Here is a 16,582-nt window from a genome sequence, read left to right on the forward strand (position 1 = left end):
CTCTGCTTCAAATGGATGGGGAGCCTATTCCAGAGACTGGGTATTCTCTGGGAAGCATACCAGTCTCTCCAGCAGGTCCAATTTACATCACAGGGAACACACTGGGAAGCATGCCTGTCTCTCCAGCAGGTCCAATTTACATCACAGGGAACATTTAAGTCTTTAGAATGGGCAATTCTGGTGCTGTTTGTTTTGCTGATATGCAGGAGGTCCCTCAGAGTGGGGTCTGACAATGCCATGTATGCCAAGCATAAATCTCCCCTCAGCAGCCCATAGGAGACAGAATACAGGGATGGGGGTTTTTGAGACAGTGAGCATAGGACATTTTACTTATGCCCTGTATTCTTTTAGTGAGGAAACTCTATGGATGTTCCATTTGTTGGATACGCCTGGTTAGATACATACTAAATGGGGCACTGTATTCAATGATAGGTCTAATGACAGCCAAATGCAGTGGAACAATGACTTTCTTGGACCTAGATGCCATAATTCACATGGCAGCTTTTATGAAATATTTGTGGGAGTGTGCATGTCCACAGAGGAAGGCATACGCATGCCTTTACATATGCAAAGATCTTGCCTCACAGGGAAAAGAATGGGCCCACTGTAGAAGAAAAAAAACTACAACACGAAAATCTCTTACATCCACCCCTTCACATTAATTTGCTTCCATCTATCTGTTTCTACTCCCCCTTCTCCCGCCTGTTGGTTCATAAGAATTCCCCTTATACTAGTGTCAGCTCTCTACACCCCCCCTTTAGATTTACTCATTCTTTTTCTTATGTTTACTCTTCTTGAAATAATGTCCTTCTCACCAAAATTAATTTTCACTATATTTTTCTTTTGGTAGTCTGTCTTATTGTTCTTATTTTTATAGCAACAAGCACTGTTCTTGCAGACTTTGCTTTTACAATCCCTGCTCCAAAGTCTATTTCAATGCAATGTTTATGGACGTTAATCACTCAATGGGGCAGGAATGTCCCTGATCTTGGGTCACAGCAACACAAGGTATGGTAGCTTGACGTCATGAAAAGATTTTTTTTTATGACTGACTGTCATCAGCAAAACTTTGTAACGGTAGCATAAATTATACCACTGACAGCATTGCTAGGGCCTCCCAGCTACTTCAGGGTCCTTGGCAGGTGTCTAGACAGTCATCTGCTAGATCCTTCTCTACCTCTCAGGAGGAAAGGGGTCAATAGGATAAGTAGAACAATCAACCAGTTCTCAGGAAAAAGAGATTTTCCATTATGGAGCCACAGTAAAACAGACAACTATGATATAAATTAAATAAACCATGCATAAAAATAGAATAATCAGTTTAATTCTCCCTCCCTAGTGCCTCAGCACAATGCAAAAAGCAATGGCTGGGGACAACTATCTGGAAATAGTCTGCTTTGACATGGGTTGTCCTTTCTTTGTCTCAACAAACAAATATCTGATCTACTTTTCTAAAAGACTTGGTTCTATCAAGACAGTACTTGAGCTGCCCATGCGCACATCTAGAGTATGTAGAATCCTTTATCCCTGGTTCTGAGGATCTGGATAGAACACTGCAGGACTGATAGCTTGATTCAAAGTAATCTGTGAAACACTGGGCAGGAATGATGGATTTGTTCTTAATGTGACCCTACCTCTATTAAAGGCCAGATAAGGTTCACTCACCATGAGAGCTTGCAACTCTGGATGTCAGAGTAATGAGAATAACAGTTTTCTATGTAATGAACCCCCTCCACTCATAACTTATTCTTACTTTACCCGCTAACTATGCATGTCAAACTTATTTTTTGCCATTTGTTTCCACGTTCAGAGATGTTCAATGTGGAATGCACAGACTTGGTTCTGTCATAATGATGACAGTGAGAGACTGCATTTTAAGCATCCATTTTCTCCACTCCCTTTGATCAGTGCCATGTCTTTAACCCTCCTTGTTTTTCCTCTGGATGTCCTCTCATTCTTGTTAACCTCCATTTTTGCATGCTTTAACTCTCTTCCCTCACTATCACCTTCTCCTTCCCCCCTTCCAGTCTTTTGTTACTATCTCCCTCACCTTCTTCTGTTGTGTGCTTTCCCTCTTTCCACAACTACCCGCTCATTTCTATATTTTTCATAATCTCTTTTTTTTTTTACTTTATCCTCAATTCATGTTTTCATCTTTACAGTGTAAACCCTTTTAATCTTCTTCCATATCCTCCCACTTCCTCGCTGTTCCTCATCTTTTCCCTAACATGTCTCCTCAATAAGCTTCTAAACTAATACAGAAATGAGTGCAACCATGTTTCTTCACTTTTCCTTGACCTTTCCAAAACTTTTAAACACAGTGTCCCACACAAAGCTCCTTTATGGACTTGCATCTCTAGGTCTCACTTACCCCTCCTCTTGTTTTCACAGTTACCTATGCAGTCGTCAGCAGGCCATCTAAATGGCAACAAAACCTTTCAGCATTTCAACCTATCTCCGTTGGTGTTCCCCAAGGGTCAGTATTCACCTAATATTTTCCTAAATAAACGTCATACCACTACAGCACTTGTCACTCTAGCACAATACGCTGGCAATTCAGTCCTTATGTGCTCTGCCTAATCTATAAACAAACTTACAGGAAATCACTCAAAAATCTTTCGCAGGCATTGAAATCTGGCTAAAAAATTCTAACTTGCTGCTTCATGCAAAAAACAAGCTTATGCTATTTACGGGTCTATACTGAAACATCGAACGCTAAAAACAGTGAATGTTTCATCGACACATTTTCAGTGAAAGCTGAAAATGTCGAAACCACAGAACAGCTATTTCTTTCCTAGGGAAAGAAATAAGAAGTTATGTACCTACCATAACGTTCCATGTTAGTTGTCTTCTCTCGCCTTCTTTCTTGCTTGATGGGTTCGGAGCCGATCCCTCGGCTCCGACTCGGCACTTGCTTTAGCTCGAGAACTCCTTTTACCAGCTCGAGGCAGCCCCATATCCCATGATGCAAGGCAGGAAGTACCCAGATCTCGTTTGTTGACAAAAGGGCAATAACACCAAGCATAAAATACTTCCCAAAGGAAGAAGAAACTTACAGATGGAAAAAGGACCAGGTCTGAATGGTCTTTAGCATAATAGTTTCTTATACAAGGTCTGTCCAGACCAGGGGGAAGGAGGGAGGGTCGAAGAAAGAAGGCAGAGAAGACAACTAACATGGAACGTTATGGTAGGTACATAACTTCTTAATGTTAAGTTGTCAATCTCGCCTTCATTCTTGCTTGATGGGACCGTCCCTAGCACCTCTATCCTGGGTGGCTCAATGGAACAAACTCTTGAGGACTGTAGAGCCAAAACTGGCTCTGTCCCTGGAGGCCAAGTCCAATTTGTAATGGGAAACAAAAGTGTGAGGAGTGGCCCAAGTGGCCGCTGCACAAATAGTGTCCAAAGGTAGTCTAGCTTGAAAAGCTGTAGAAGTAGCTAAACTCCTAGTTGAATGTGCTTTAGGTTTTGAGCACAGCTGTTTTCCCCTGATCGTATAAATTTCAGTGATGACCGAAGAAAGCCATCTGGACAAAGTCACTTTAGAAACAGGTAGGCCTTTTTTATTATCCGCATAGGAAACAAAAAGTTGATCAGATTTTCTAAATTTTTTTGTTCTGTCCAAATAATATCTGAGCTGACGGTGGACGTCAAGATAATGTAGCTTTTGTTCAGCTCTATCTGAATAGTTAGGAAAAAATACGGGGAGATCAATGGATTGATTCAGATTGTTTTTTGAAGCGACCTTAGGTAAAAAGGATGGATTAGTTCTCAAGGATACTCTGTCTTTGTGAAAATCAAATAGGGGGGTCGAACTGAAAGAGCATGAAGTTCAGACACCCTCCTGGCAGATGTAATAGCCACTAGGAATAACGTTTTCCAAGAAAGATATTTCAGGGAACAAGAAACAGCTGGCTCGAAGGGGGGAAGAATCAAGGATGTCAGCACTAAATTTAGATCCCACTGAGGAGGAGGATTCCTGATTGGAGGCTTTAGTAGGAAAATTCCTTTCAAGAAGGCCCTGCAGAGCCTATGGGACATAATATTATGATCTGCTATCCCGACATGAAAATTAGAAATAACAGCCAACTGAACTCTGACTGTTGAAGAAGAGGAGCCTGCATGAAAAATCTCTGCTAAGAAGTCCAGAACTGCCTGAACAGGGGCAGTAAAAGGATCAATATTTTGGGCCTTAGCCCAATAAGAGAAACGTCTCCATTTGCTTGTGTAAATCCTCCTGGTAGAGGATTTTAGTGAAGCTACTATGATATCTCTAACTGGGTTAGAGATCAAAGGAAGCCTGGCTAAGGAAGGAAGTGGAGCAACCATGCTGTGAGGTTGAGAGAAGGGATTGACCGGTGCAGCTGACCGGATTGGTGAATCAGTAGATCTGGCACTGGGTCCAGATGCCACGGCTGCACCAAAAGGTGACGATGGAGGAACGGGAACCAAACTTGTCGAGGCCAGTAAGGGGCAATGAGAATCAATTTGGCTCTCAAACGGTAGCTTTCTGGATCACCTGAGGGATCAGAGGAAATGGAGGGAAGGCATAAAGAAGTCCCTGGGGCCAATCCTGGGTCAGAGCGTCTCTGGGGATGGCCTGATAGAGGGAAGAGGCTGAAGAAGTCTGGACATTTGCTGTTTTGGGGAGTAGCAAAAGATCGCAACATGGACGACCCCATTCCAGAAAAATCTCTTCCGCTATGGATTGCTTGAGAGACCACTCGTGAGGCATGAGAATAGCTCTGCTCAATCTGTCCGCTATAATGTTGGTTTTCCCAGGGATATGCGTTGCTACCAGAAACCGATGAGAGGAGATCGCCCATTGCCATAGTCTGAGCGCTTCTCGACACAAGGGGTAGGACTTGGTTCCGCCCTGTTTGTTGATATACCAAACTACAGACATGTTGTCTGTGAGGACTGCAATTGTCCCTACGGGAAGAAAGTCGTTGAGGGCTTGCAACGTTAAAAGCACTGCTCTCATCTCCAGGACATTTATGTGCAGATGGTACTCGAACGGTTGCCACGTCCCATGAACCATCCTGCCCTGATAATGACCCCCTCAGCGGATCAGGGAGGCATCCGTGGTGACAGTGGCTATCGGGGACGGAGGTACAAAGCACCTGCCTTGGTGAACCTGAGACGATGTGATCCACCAAGCAAGATGTTCTTTGCATGTTTGTGTCACCAGAATCTGGTGACGCATTGGGAGTTGCTGGTATGACCACTGTGTGAACAGCATCCACTGAAGGAGGCGCATGTAGAATCGAGCCAGGGAAGAAGAGTAATGGCCGCAGCCATGAGACCTAATACCTTTAGAACCATTCTGGCCTGTACCTTCTTGCTGGCCAGAATGATCCTGACATGAGTCTGAATGTCTGAAACTCTTTGTTCTGTAAGGGTAGCTGACATCCGAACAGTGTTTAAGTTTGCGCCTATGAAGGTAATAGACTGGCAGGGCGATAAGGATGACTTTTCGAAGTTGACTGAGATGCCCAAATGAGAACAAAGGTCTATTGTGTAATCCCTGGCTTGTATAAGCTGATGCCTGGTGGTGGCTGACAGGAGCCAGTCGTCGAGATACGGAAACACCTGGAATCCTTGACGTCTCAGGTGAGCCGTGACCACTGCCATGCATTTGGTGAACACTCTGGGGCTGTAGTGAGACCAAAGGGCAGGGCTCTGAACTGGAAATGACTGGACCCCAGCCGAAAGCGGAGAAATCTCCTGGAGCGTCTGTGAATTTTGATGTGATAGTACGCATCCTGAAGATCTATTGAGCACATCCAGTTGTCCTTCTGTAAGAAGGGCAGAATTGACTGAAGAGTGACCATTCGAATCTTGTCTTCCTCACAGACTTGTTGAGTCTGCTGAGATCCAATATTGGTCTCCAGTCTCCCGTCTTTTGGGGACCAAAAGAACCTTGAGTAGATTCCGGCTCTGAATGGTCTATTGTAACTGGCTGAATGGCTCTTTTTGCAGTAGTTTTGCGATTTCTAACTCTGCAATGTCCCTTAGACCGGGTGGTACATCTGGAAGGGAACTTGAGGGAAGGGACTTTCCTCGAAAGGAATTATGTAACCCTTGGATATGATCGACTGTACCCATCTGTCTTGAGTGAGGGAATGCCAGGCTTCTGGGTACAGTGATAATCTTCCCGACTGCCTCCAAGGAGGGACAGCCGGGCAACACCTCAGGGATGCTGAAAGGGCTTCTCAGGAAGAGACTCCCTGTTGCCCTGGTTCTTGGACCCCCTCTGCCTCTAGAGCGCCTGTTGTTGTTACCCCTCTGCCTCTAGGGGTAAACTGACCACGTGAATCCGGCGTGACTCCTTGGGATTTACGGAACCACATCTTCCCACCCTTCTGTCCTTTGGGATAAGGCCTAGAAGGGGTGGAAAACGGACTCCAACAGCAGAAAGAGTCTTGCCGTCCTGCTCACACCTGGTCAAGGTCTCCTTCACCTGAGGGCCAAACAGAGCTGACCCATCAAAGGGAGAATTTGTGAAGGACGCCTTAAAGGGATCCATAAAATCACATAGCCGCATCCAGGCTTGGCGCCTAAGAGCCACACCTGTGCCTGCGGCTCTACTCCTCCATCCGCAGCATAAGATATTAGCCGCATGGAGGAGTTAGCAATGGAATTGAGGGTTCCTAGCTGCGAAGCAATCTTTTCTTGGGCCCCTGCAGCTGTAGGATCCTGAACTACTTCTCCCAGCTCCTTAAGGATATCTCTCTGGAGTCTGGTGAAGTGACAAAGATAATTCAGCGAACGCATAGCAAAGGTCGCTGAGGAAAACATCCGCTTGCCGAACCTATCCATGGTCCTAGAGTCCTTATTAGGAGGATGGACGGGCACGGAAGGATCTGCAAGTTCCTTTTGGTGGCCGCAGCCACCACCATGGCATCAGCGGGACACCTTTGGTAAGGAATTGTTTGTCACTAGGGGCAGTGATAAATTTAGAAGGCCTCCTAGGGACTGGCTCTACAGAGTCAGGAGCTGTCCACGCCTTCGTGCAATAACCTGCATAAGGGGTCGAAAGGCGGAGACACCCAGGAGGTGGAGGGCCGAGATCCAAACGCCTCTAGGTATACTGACTCATCCTCAGAGGGATTGTTGGTGGGCCAGTTTCCCTCTGTTTCAGAAGTTCTAGGATGTCTGAGAAGGAGACATCCTCAGAGGGGATCTAGGGATCCCTCTGACTCATCAAAGTCAGTATCCGAAGTGACAGACTCAGGAGTCTACATGCTTCCTCTTACAAGTCCTCTTCCTAGGAGGATCTCCCGAAACATCAGGAGAATCCTCGGAAGAGGGGAAATTCCCAATGGGGAAACCTGAGGCGGAGGATCTCTGGGTCCTGTAGCAAGAGAAGTGGCAGAGATGTCAACAGGTACAATAGAGGGAGGAGCTACGGGAAGAGACTGCTGACTGATACCAGTGGCCAGTACACTCTTCATCACCTCGAATGCTCCCTCCCAGGCAGGTCCGAGAGAACCCGCTCAAGAGCTAGGAACCCAGGGCCACCGAAAGGAAGTCTCCGAGGCAGATGTCGGAGCCGAGCTCACCAAGGCCGAGGCTCCAAGGGGAAGAGCGGGCTCGGACAAGGGTCCGATGCCACTCACCCCTCGGAGGAGACCATGGAAGCCCGACCACGAATCCCTCTAAGGAAGAGGAGATAAGAGTAGGGGCTGAAGGGACAGAAGGAGGTATCCGTCCTCCAGCCGTAGCAGTAGCCATGCCGAAGACTCCAACTCCAAACTCTGGGGTAGAGTCGAAGGAGGAACAGTAACGGGTGTGGACCAACAGTCGTCTGCTGAGACGGACTGTGTAGCATTTGGGCCAGTACCTGTGACTTGAGCAATCTACTGACCACTCTCTAGGTCATGATCTGACAACCTGGATGACCTTGAAGATCGGCTCCGATGGCTCCGCTCCGATAGAAGAGGCGGCCGAGCCGAAAGTATCGGCTCCAAGGAAGGAGACCTCGACCTCTTCCTGGAATGGGCCATCGGAGCCGATACTACTGATCCTGTCGGCACCGATTTCGGAGCCGCAGAACGTTCGATGTATCGGCTCCAGCCGAGCCGATACAGCTACCAGTAACGGTGTCGGAGCCGATCGGAGCCGACACCGATGCCTGTGCCACATGGGTGTCGGAGCCGATCGGAGCCGACACCGATGCCCGTGCCATGTGGGTGTCGGAGCCGATCGGAGCCGACACCACAGTGGTCAGCAGATTCGGCACCGATAGCCATCGGCCGAAGCTGTGGATCAGAATCGGCTCCAGCCGAGCCGATCTCGACTCTATGAAGTCGGAGCCGAGGCCGCAGGCTTAGAAACAGAAGCCTGGGCCTTGGCAGTTTTGGTTGATTTTTGTGGAGCCGACTTAGCCGGAGAGCCCTCCGGCTTAAGAAGACCACTGAGAATCAACTTATTGCGTCTCTCCTGCAGGACTCTCTGGCTGAAGGAGTGACAAATAGCACAGGAGTCCTGCAGGTGAAGAGGGCCCAAACAGTACAGGCAAGCAGTGTGACCGTCTGTCAGAGACATCTTCTGACAGCACGAGTCACACTTCTTAAAACCTGAAACCCTCTCCTTAGACATGGTGCCTAAACACAACACACACACACACCAGTCAAATTAAATTAAACTAATACCAAGAGGTATTTAGTAAAAAACACCAACACACACACCCTAACAGGGGGGGGAAGGGATAGGGAAAATTGACTGACTAAAAATTAAAAGAGACAGGGATTTCTGTCAGAAAAAGGTTAAAATTAAAATTAAACTATCAAAAATTAGTTTTAACTAAAAAAGGGGCTTAAATATCACAAATGTGAAATACTTACCAGGAGCTGGTAAAGAGAAGACCTCCCAAGCGAAGCGGCAAACGAGATCTGGGTACTTCCTGCCTTGCATCATGGGATATGGGGCTGCCTCGAGCTGGTAAAAGGAGTTCTCGAGCTAAAGCAAGTGCCGAGTCGGAGCCGAGGGATCGGCTCCGAACCCATCAAGCAAGAATGAAGGCGAGATTGACAACTTAACATTCGCTGTTCTAACCCACCTAAAAAAAAAACATTAAACACTTCCAAACACATACCCTAATAGTAATTATACCCCCCCAAAAACCAGTAAACAACTAAATACACATATGCACATAACCCAACCATACATTTAACGAAAAAAGAATAGTAAACATTTTAAACCATATGCATTTACCTTAACTCGCACCCTAACCCTAAGGTCAGTAACTCTCGCACATTTACATAAACAGTTCCAAACACACATACACTTACCTTAACCCTAAATTCTACTACCCCAAAACAAAAGTAAACAGCTGAAAACACATACACATGTAACTCAACCATACATCCAACGCAAAATAAAAAACAGTAAACACTTTAATATATATGCACGTACCTTAACCCGCACCCTAACCCTAAGGTCAGTAACTGTTGCACAATCATGCTCGGGAGCTATACCGGACAAGGAACCACACTACACTTCAGAACACGGCAAAACAATGAAGCAGTCAAGTGACTTCTTTCCCAAGGAAAGAATTCGCTGAACAGCCGCTTCGCTGTTTTGCCTGTTCGCTCTACATGTGTCGACGAAAACGCATTCGACAAAATGTGTTTTCGTCATACTAATAGGAACCCCTATTTACTCCAAAACACCATCTTAACCAGAAAAACACATTTCATATTACCTAGAATAATACAAAAATAGAAACCATAAGCCAGACTAAATCAGAGTCATAATAAATAACAACCTCAGATTTGATCACCACATTTTTCATTCCATCAAGACAACTCACCAAAACCTTCGCTCCCTCTATAGAGCCAAACATTACCTGACAGATCAAGCAAGGATTACCTTTATCAGCAACATATCTCCTTCCTTCTCTATTATATGCTTTCCTTATTCTTATTAATATCAACACTGCATATAAAACTGAACTAACCTCCTGCTACTACAACATAACTATATTTGCAACAAACCAGTCTTATAAAACACAACACTGTCTTGCATTAAAATAAAGTGGCTTGAACTCCCAAACCAGTTTACATACTCATCTAATCATTGCCCACAACCTACTGTACTCTCCAGAAAAAATGCCCAGCATTAGTCACCCACTAGAGACCTTTGCTCTAGCAATAAACTCTTACTATGTATCAGTAAGACATTCAATTCTACTGGAGACTTCCTCTATCCCTATTATGTGTCAAACCTCTGGAATGAAATCCCCACACAGTTACAGCAGACAGAAAACTTATAGTTTCAAAACTTTCCTTAAACAGCATGTATTCCAAAGAAGGCTCTGTTCTTCCTTCTCACCTAGCTAGCTTTATTCGGATTACTTTTCTCTACCTCTTACAGCCCACTTTGCTTCCCAACCATTTGTACCTTATCGCTCTTCCTCATACTGCACTAATTTCCTAAATGCTCTTCCTCTCACACCCCACCACTAACTACAATTCTTCCTCCTGTCCATTAATCTCCTTGCTCATTTCCATAATTTCTATTTTCATCTCTCTCATCCTCAATTTATAAGCCACATTACTATTTGTCTGTCTGATCTTTTTCACCCAGCTAGCACCCATACCTCATTTTTCTGCTTCTAGTGATGCACAGACCTGCTATTAACTTAACAAGGTACCTGCTCTGCTCTCTCTTGCACAGTACCAGACCTATTAAAGACCTTCTAAAGCTAACCACAACCTCTACAATATCTAAAAACCACTTGTATGTCCTGATTTTTTTTTCTTATTAAAATACCCTTCTGTTAATTTAAAATTTGTTGTACCAGGCGACCACACATCACCAGAATGCAACCCCCCCAACTCTTACTCATTACCCAGTACTCGCTAAACAAACAGAAATAATTAGTTTGTCATTAAGTAAAGCTACACACTCTTTTCTACCTTAGGGATCTTTCATTGCTATCTTTAAATGTCTTAAGTACTCGCACTACCCAGCATTTGTCCATTGCTACGGTCCATTAGCCTGTTCTCACGCTTGGCAATTACTTATCATTCCTCTCTCATGAAAACAGATCATTTTTCTTGTCACCACACAGCCCTGGCTCATGTCTAACCCTCTCCGTTCAACCTCGCTACACTCAGTCTCACTTCGCTCCCCTCCCGTACCCCATTCCTACCCACCCCTACTTTCCTCAAACTTATACTCTCACCAACTTTGTATAGCCACACCCAATACCTACTCACACAATTTCTCCACCCCAACTAAACTCCCTCCCACCTACTCCTCCCCATTCCACAATCACCAACCTACCTACTTTCAGCAGCTCACATCTGATATTTTCTCCCTTTATTCATTTTTGCCTTTTCCCTCCATCACACAACTTCCTCTAATCACCACTTTCACTCCAGTCATGTTTCTACATTACCTCATAAGGCCCTGCTCTTCTATTTCTCATTTTTAGCTTCCTTTCATGCTGAGATGAATTACCTGCAACCCTCCCCGACACGCACATAAACATCCCTTACCTAATAAAGACACTCCCCTACACTTCTTAATCTTTCCTTCTCTATTTAATATCTCCATTTCTCAACTCTTTAAACTCAGAATATTCACACCAACTCCTACCTCACACAAACTCAAATACAAATTTCTCAACCACTACAACTATCCTTCCAAACCCTGCCCATTATCAACCCTTCTACTTGATGAGGACATCCACCCCAATCCAAGCCCTCCCACCTCCACTAAACTTTCACTCACTCTTCTGCAATCTCCTCCCACCCACTCTGCTACTAAACATGTCACTATCTACTCAATAAACTTGCAAAGTCTTCTAAAAAATTAGAGTTTCATTCTTTGATGGCCCATTACTCTCCACATATCTTAACCCTATCAGAAATATGGTTAAAAGTCCATATCTCCAACACTGAAATCTTATCCCCCAACACATCTACCATCTAAGACAGCAATGCCAAATAAAGGAGTAGCAATAATGTACTCAGGGAAACTCAACTTATCTCCCCCACCAACAGATATTCCAAATTTCCACTCAGCCGAGCTACTTATTCTAAACTGTCACCTAAACTCACAAAAGAAATTTGCCTCTGCAGCCATCTATATTCCACCTAGAAATAACACTATTCTTGAACCTATCCCTCTGCTGGATTTCTCTCCACATCTCCCACAAAACAATTATCCTCGGTGACGCCAACACTGATTGGCAAAAACATCAACCTTCTTCCAGGACATTAACATAAATCTCCACGGCTACAACCAGCTCATTACAACACCCACTTGCCATAATAAAAATAATAGTTCCAACCATTGGCTGGATCCTTACCTCCTATCCAAACCTATACCAAAACCCAGGCAAACTCCCTGACTCCCTGAGTGACCACTTCCCCATCTTTGCACATAGACACTCACTACATTTATCCAAGGACCATCTTTACACAGACTGCCGTAACTTCTCCTCTTTCGATGCCCAAACATTCAATAATAGGCTCACATCTATAAACTGGCCCAGACTCAAAAGCCTTCCTCTCAAGGACGCAGTTCTAGATTTCAACCATACTTTTCTTGATATCCTTAACATCCTAGCTCCACTAAGGAAAGTTTCGATTAAAACAACCCAAACCCCTTGGCTCTTAAAGGACATCCTCACACTTATGAAAAATCAGGATAGCACCCAGAGACTTTGGCAAAAAAACTAAATCTATTCTGGTACTCCAAAAATATAAAGAGCTCAGAAATCTCACAAAAAAGCATTTAAAAAAAAATTCAACTACAAGGCCCAATTCACCCACAACTCTAACCCTAAAAAATTCTGGCCCACCAGTAACAAGACCATACACCCTGGAAGGCCCACTATCCCAAACCCCTATCCCAGCAATACTCCTCAAGAAACCGCCACTCTACTAAACTGATATTTCATTGAATCTATTCACAAACTAACTCAAACAGACCAAAGTAAAAATCTACCAACCCTAAAAACCACAAATGCCACCCTTTTTTCTCTAAATCCTGTCCTCACTGCTTACATTAAATCTCTTCTACTAAAATTAAAACCATGATCCCCCTCTGCTGATACCCCCCCCTCATTCTTAAACTCACCTCACTTGATAGCTCACCCAGTCTCTATACTCATAAATAGGCCAATCCAGGAATCTACTGTCCCTGACATCTGGAAATCTTTCTACATCATACACTTACACAAAGGAGGTAACGCCACCGAGCCATCAAATTATAGACCCATAGCCATTCCCTTGCCACTCTCTATAATTCTAGAAAAATGCATACACTAAGCTTCTGAACTAATTGACAAAAACCTTCTGACCCTTACTCAACATGGCTTCAGGCCAAACCATAGCACATCCACCGCCCTTCCTGTCTTTTACACATACTGTCAAAGAGACCAGAGACAAAAACCTACTGGTGTCATGTCTTTTCTTTGACCTCTCAAAAGCTTTTGACACCGTCTCTCACTCTAAACTACTAAATAGACTAGCTGATCTCAACCTCTCCTCCTCTGCTATTCTCTGGTTCTCCAACTACCTTTCATATAGACTACAGTTAGTCAGATGACTTTCTACTTGCTCCCCTTTCTTACCCATCCAGACCAGCATCCCCCAGGGCTCTATTCTGGGACCTCTTCTTTTTAAGAGCTTCACAAACAACTCCCACTCTTCCAATACCACCTTCCTCCCTGATACAACACACACATGATTCTAATCTTCTCTCTTGCTCTGATGACATCCCTCACCTCCACTGTTCACTCAAAACACTTTTTACAACAGTGGCTAACTAATAACCAAGTCATCCTAACCTCCCCCCACTCCCTAATTCTTTCACACCATAAAATCACCTTTTCCATCTCATCACAAAATACACTTATTAAAGCAGATTCTCTCACTAAACTTCAGGGTATCATAATTGATTGCCAGTTAAAATTTGACTTCCATATTCAACACCGTATTAAAAAGACAAATCAAAAAATGGTCTACTCTACAGAAACAAAAAATTCCTTGCCTCTAATTCCAAATCCTCTCTTGCTCAGGCTTTCCTCCTACATTGTCTTCTATACAGCTCTCCTATATTCAGATCTCCACAATCTACCTTAATAACCAAAGTGTAACAAAGAACATTGCTTGTTTTGCCAGTAATCATCCATATAAATCCCATAACTGCCTTGCCTTAAAACAGGTTCAATGGCTTGAGTTCCCCCAGTTTTTTCTTCTTACCCAGCTGCAGTTCACTCGCACCTTACTAAACAAACCCACAGCATGCCCTGCACTCTCCTCTCTCACATCCCTCTACTCCCACTCTCGAACTCTACACAGCTTAGATCAACACTTTAATGTTTATAAAACAAAAACACTGGTAAATTTCTTCATAAAAGCAGTGTCTCAAGCATGTAACAACTTCCTACCAAATATCCGTAACCAACTGTGCAACCAGTTTCAAAACTGGACTTAAAAACTACCTTAGTTCTAGCTCCTGCCCATGCCAGGACCCCACTTAATATCCCCACCCTCACCTCTCTATACTACTCATTACTATTAATCTATCAGCCTTCCAAGACTTATACTCACTGTAACTATAAAACTATTCATGCTTTTATTACCTATCCATCTCTGACTGTTGTAATTCTAGAATTTACTAGCACGTTGAAGGTTGTGCGTCAGGGCTGGCAACTCAGCACGTAAAAAATCTACTGCCAATCATTAGCAGACCGGAGTTCCGCTGTAGCGACCCCTAACCTGGAAAAGCTGAAAGGCACAACTAGCATGAACCAGACTTCTGTATATCACTCAGTACTTTACTTCTGTATTTATTTTGTTCATCTTAACAACTGTTACTGTAAATATGTGCAATGATATAACTATGTAATTCTTCTTGCTTTTAAATTCTTTTTGTTCTTGCCTATGAATGTATGATACATTTCTTGCAATATTTGTGTTCTTTGGATGTATGTTCATTACTGTTCTGTATACTTTTTTTCTACTGGAGATTTTCTCCTTGGGTCTCCATTGAAAACGGACCTCTGGCTCAGCTGGACTAACCCGGTTAACTTCTTCTTCTTTCGGCTTTTCCCAGTTAGGGGTCGCCACAGCGGACCACATGTCCGCTCATGATTGGCAGTGGAGTTTTACGGTGTCGAGTTGCCAGCCCGGCGCCCAACCTTCCACGGAAGATGCACACATGCACACACACACACACACACACACACACACACACACACACACACACACACACACACACACACCTAGGGCCAATTTGGAGTGTCCAATTCACCTACAGCATGTCTTTGGGATGTGGGAGGAAACCGGAGCACCCAGAGGAAACCCACGCGACCACAGGGAGGACATGCAGACTCCGCACAGAAGGCACCCCAGCCGAGGATCGAACCGGAGAACCTCTTGCTGTGAGGCAACAATGCTAACCACTGCACCACCATGGCCTCCGGTTAACAAATGACAAACAATTACTATCCTCAAAAACAACCCAATTTGATCTTTTCCATGCAGCCATCATGTTATAAATGCATTTACTGTTGCTGTATTTTTCTTTTCAATAATTAACCAATTTATGTTAATTTCTCACTTCTTTGTGTTAAAATGCTACATACATACAAGAAGTATTTTAAAATTATGTAAATAAGCTCATATACTGTTGTGTTTACCCTGTATAAATGTGCATCATGCATAATATATATGTGGAGGTCTTCTCCCCAGCCCTTCACTGAAAATGGGTTTTACCCAGTCTGACCTTTCCTGGTAAAGACAAAAACAAAAAAGAATGACTTAAGTACACAATATTGTTGTATTGTTTAAGCTTCCTTGAATTTTCTTTTTACCCATTTTTCTTTAAGCCTTATGGGCTATCCGTGCTCATTTATTTATTTATTTTTACCCAAGTCCAAGTGTTGGGTGGGCTACTTAGCTACAACAGATCTTTATTTCAGAGTGTGATGTCTTAAGTCCTTTGCTTACATGTAAAGCTATGTTCCTATTTGTACAGCTCCTGGTTCCCTCTCCTCCTATTTCTTTGCACAGATTTCTCTGCTTTATCTTAATCTGCGTATTCTCCATTGGCATTCTACCTTCTCCTTATGGTGTTAGGCCCTACCTCATTTTTTGAGCCCCCTCCCTCCACTCATCTGCACTATCACAACTGAATTCCATCATTTTCTTCCAGCTATCATTTTTATATTTTACTTACTGGCAACCATTTTTAACCTTATTAGAAACTCGTAACAAATTTAGCACTCCACCTTATTACCCTAGCAATTTTCCATGTTACATGTTCATCAATGTACTGCTTCCTTTCAACAGTATTTACAATTTAGTGTCAAGGTAAGTATTTTTATCAACAAATTACTTGTCCATCTTTTTTTTTTTCCTGATCTCTTCTATCTGTTTTCTGTGTAGTAGGCCTTCCTACTTTCCAGTTGCCTCATATTCCTGGCTCACCGAGCTTGGCCAATCCACACTATTACAGCTACATACTATTATTTTCAGCTGTCCACTGGCAGTCTGCCTCCTCCCTCTCAATTCAGGCAGAAAATCAGTCTTTTTTATGGCACTAACAGTCCAGT

The 16,582-nt window shown here is 43.8% G+C and overlaps 1 protein-coding gene across 4 annotated transcripts in view; it reads right to left on the minus strand.

Moving 5' to 3' along the window:
* The window catches only part of ASZ1 (ankyrin repeat, SAM and basic leucine zipper domain containing 1), a 1,559,240-nt gene that overhangs the window by 1,107,520 nt on the left and 435,138 nt on the right, over positions 1-16,582 (minus strand). The gene's annotated exons all lie outside the window — the stretch shown is intronic.

Source organism: Protopterus annectens, chromosome 11.part0, assembly GCF_019279795.1.
Source record: "Protopterus annectens isolate FY-2018-M chromosome 11.part0, PAN1.0, whole genome shotgun sequence".
In the NCBI taxonomy this organism is placed as follows: domain Eukaryota; kingdom Metazoa; phylum Chordata; order Ceratodontiformes; family Protopteridae; genus Protopterus; species Protopterus annectens.